At 31.5% G+C, this 3898-nt stretch overlaps 1 long non-coding RNA gene across 2 annotated transcripts; it reads left to right on the forward strand.

Moving 5' to 3' along the window:
- The first annotated feature begins 266 nt into the window (after positions 1-266).
- Positions 267-3644, forward strand: LOC128196481 (uncharacterized). Of its 2 annotated transcripts, XR_008248793.1 has the most exons (7): positions 267-560; positions 1121-1186; positions 1534-1593; positions 1678-1841; positions 2700-2771; positions 2991-3095; positions 3415-3644. It is a non-coding gene; the product is annotated as an uncharacterized LOC128196481 (long non-coding RNA). The 2 variants fall into 2 exon arrangements; XR_008248792.1 differs by lacking the exon at positions 1534-1593 and having other exon boundaries at positions 270-560.
- The last annotated feature ends 254 nt before the right edge of the window (positions 3645-3898 follow it).

Consider the following 3898-nt stretch of genomic DNA (forward strand, 5'->3'; position numbering starts at 1 on the left):
TGACAAACTTATATACTTTTTAATTTATATTTTAAGTGTTCAAAAATTATGAAATATTTTATTTTATTTTTGTAGAGATAACCTCTCAAGATGAAGTGGCACTACAAGAAAATTGCATTTTACATACAAATTATTATATACGGATTTTAATCTGTATGTATTAAATATATTACATACGGATATTATATACGGATTTTTAATTAATTATTAACTAGAAAAATTTTAAAAAAACCTGAACTTCTTGTAACTTTGAAAAAAAAAACCCTGAGTACAACTCTCCTGAACAAATCCCTCACTCACTCAGTGACCCTTCCTTCTTCCTTCATTTCGGATAAAGAAAAACCCCACAAATCCTTTCTTCTTTCTTTCCTCGGATAGAAGAAACCCTCACATGTTTTTGTTTCCCTCCTTGTAGCCACGCGTTCTTCCTTTCCCACGTCTTCATTCAGACTCCATCATCAGCCACGTCCATTTTCTCTCTCGTGCATTGGAGAGAGCAGCTTCATTCTCGCGTTCTTCTTCCGCAAGAGCATTTTCTTCTCGAGAGCTCACCATCAACCGTAAGCTTCCTTTCTCTTCACAAATTCATCATCTTATTTCATATTTCTTCGTTGCCTCAGCCTACTCAACAACAAATTTCCTCTTCCACCGATTATTTTCATCTCCTTCTAGGGTTTCGTCATCCTTTCACCTTTTTCTTGAAGTTTCACCGATTAAATCCTCTTTTACTCCGTTTTAAAGTTTTTCCTCCGATTGTAAACTCTTTTCCACCGTTCAATCTCGTTTTTGAACCGATTAATCGGTTCATTTTGAGTTTCCTCCCTTTCTTGGGTTCCTTCGGTCCAGATTAGGGTTCCTACTCTATTTAGGGTTTATGTGAGTCCTATCTCTGATTTGGTTTGTTCTCCTTCAAATTCCCTCTTCTATTTGTGTCTAGGGTTAGTGCGAAGAAGACACGAGGCCACGAGATCGCTTGCAATGCGGAGAAGACACGAGGCCAGTTTTTATCAATTTTATTCACTGTCTCTGCATAAAGAAATTTCTTTTCCTGCTTTAAGAATATTGTTTAGTAGGATCGTGGAACTAAGGAAATTCACATGATATTCAATTTCTTTTGCAGGTTGGTGAGAGGGGGATAGAACTATCTAGGGGACAGAAATAAAGGATTGCAATACCTCATGCCATAGTTAAGAATCCATCAATCCTTTTACTAGATGAAGAAATCAATGCTCTGGATGTGTTAGTTAGTTGTATGAACATTAAGGAATATTGAATGATCAATGTTTTCATCATATCAATCAGTGATACTATTTTGGTTTAGGGTTCATTATCTACATAAAGTGATTTCTATGCTTTAAGTTTGAAATGTGGATAAATTTGAGACATTATTTGCATCTATGTAGAATATATTGTTGCTGCAATGACTGGAGCATCTTTCTTGTTTTTAATTTTTTCCCCTTTTATTTCTTTGTGTGTCCATTTGTGAGATTTCTTCATGATGTTGGTTCGTATTGGTTGTATATGTGTGTTTAGGTGTTTATGAATTTGCAAAATTGTAGAAGACCTAAATCTGTTTAGTAGAAGTCTTGGGAGGTATTTTAAATTATTCAAATTTCTGGAACTCGTTGAGATGAAAGCAGTCATTTTAATTATATGAATTTTAATGTGTCTATTCAGACCCTGATGCTGAAGTTATGGCCTTGTCCCCCAAGAGTCTTCTGGCCATAAATAAATTCATTTGTGAGATCTGCAACAAAGGATTTCAAAGAGAGCAGAACCTGCAACATCACAGAAGAGGGCACAATTTTCTGTGGAAGCTGAAGCAGAGAACAAGCAAAGAGGTGAGGAAGAAGGTGTATGTGTGTTTAGAGCCAATTTGTGTGCATCATGACACCATTTATAATATATGGCCACGCATACACTTTCACACATTCCATATCCTTTCTTGCAAGATGATATGCGTTAGAACAATGGCATGTTTAACAACATTATTTTGGGTATCTACAAGGAATTTATTCATGAAATTTATGATGATCAACTCTTTATAAAGTTGAAAAAAGGGTTCAATTTTCCTGCCATGGATCTTTGGGTTGGTTAAGAGTCAATGATACATTGCATAGTTTGTGTTATGTGTTTTTACTTTTCTTAAAAAAATCTTTCATATTGTACCTGGAAGCATTTCCCTAAGTTTGAAGTATTTTGGATTATCATTTAATTTCAAATTTGTATATTGGCTAAATGGATAAAAGGATAACATGCAGGGACCATTGTTTTTAATTCATAAAATCCCACTGAGTACTTGTCTTCCACTTCCTTTGCTAAATTTTAATGTCTTAACTTCAGTTGTATCTTTGTATAATGTTTTCCAAATTAGTTTTAATAAAGTTTTAACGAAAATCAATAACTAGTTTTAATACTTAAAGGGATAATGCCTTTCTAAATATGAATGTAGATATTGGCTTGGGATGAATGTAATTGTTAGAATTTAATTATTTTATCCCTTACAGTAGTTCCAAAAGTACTTTTGCATTATATGTGTTTATCTTACTACACATTGATTTTCATCAATTTATTGAGCATTGATTATATCTTATACTCTTGTATGCTCTGTTTTGAAATTTTGAGTTTTTAATTGATTTCTCCTAAATCACATTTTAAATCATTAATACAACTTCAGAATACTAAGCTTTTTTTTTTAGTTTATTATCATTAAGACGTGATCTTAGAAGAGGGATATGTTTGAAAGCTTCTTCGAGGAACTTGTAATCAAGGTGGGTTCCGCTACCTCATCTTATAGAACCTTTGGGCATTTACTTTTTAGTGAATGTTTACTATATATGCCCATATTTGTTAATATTAAGTATTATGCAATTTTTGTATTTAGCACTACATTGGCGTATGAAATTTGGGGCAATTTTTTTAAAGTCACAGTTCATAATGAAGACCATCAAGTGGCTTTTATATAAATCAACAACTTTTATTTGTTTCAGAGTCCAAATGGTGTTTGGAACATTTTTGGTGGCAAGCTTTCATAGGACTTGAAGTAATTGTATGTGATGATCCAAATTTTGAGGGGCGTAGAAAGCCTTCCAATGGTATATTTATATTATATTTATTTATGTTTCAACTATAGCAACCATGTTAGCCTGTTGGTAGCATTTCAAGAGAAAGGAAGTAGAGATTTGTGGTTTGGGATAGTAGAAGTTAAAGAAGATTTTGTCAGTGAACTTTTAATGGTTTTTGAAATTTGCTGAGATTTGTGGTTCAATTTGATTGATCTTTTTTATCCCCTAATTCTAAGCCATCATCTGTTAGAAAACTTTTAATGGTTTTTGAAATTTTCTTTAAATATTTTATTTGTCCATATATATTGAAATGTGTTTCAACTAAACTTTTTGTTAATTTTTGGTTCAGGCACTGCTTAAGGCTATAGGAGCTAGTGTTTACTTGGTCAGGAAACCGAATAATTCTTGTAATTGTCTTTATGAATAAGAGTTGTATTTTTTTAGTTTTATTTATAGAATTATCTAATAAAGTTTTCATATTTTAATTATTTGGTTCAAGCACAATCATATGTAAATTTGTTACATTTGTAATCTTGTAATTATATATTATACATTATATATTATGAATATATTTGGCAATTTGATATTGTATCTGGCAATTTAACAGTTATGTTTGATTCTTATCAATTATATGAAATTTCTAGGTATTAGGTGTAAACGTGGAATTATTTAATTTTTTTTTATAAAACTATAAAGTTATATACGGATTACATACGGATTTTTCCGTACATTAATTACATACGGATTTTTTTGTATATAAATTACATACGGATTTTTTCGTATATAAATTATATACGGATTTTTCCGTATATAAATTATATACGGATATATCC

Source organism: Vigna angularis, chromosome 1, assembly GCF_016808095.1.
Source record: "Vigna angularis cultivar LongXiaoDou No.4 chromosome 1, ASM1680809v1, whole genome shotgun sequence".
In the NCBI taxonomy this organism is placed as follows: domain Eukaryota; kingdom Viridiplantae; phylum Streptophyta; class Magnoliopsida; order Fabales; family Fabaceae; genus Vigna; species Vigna angularis.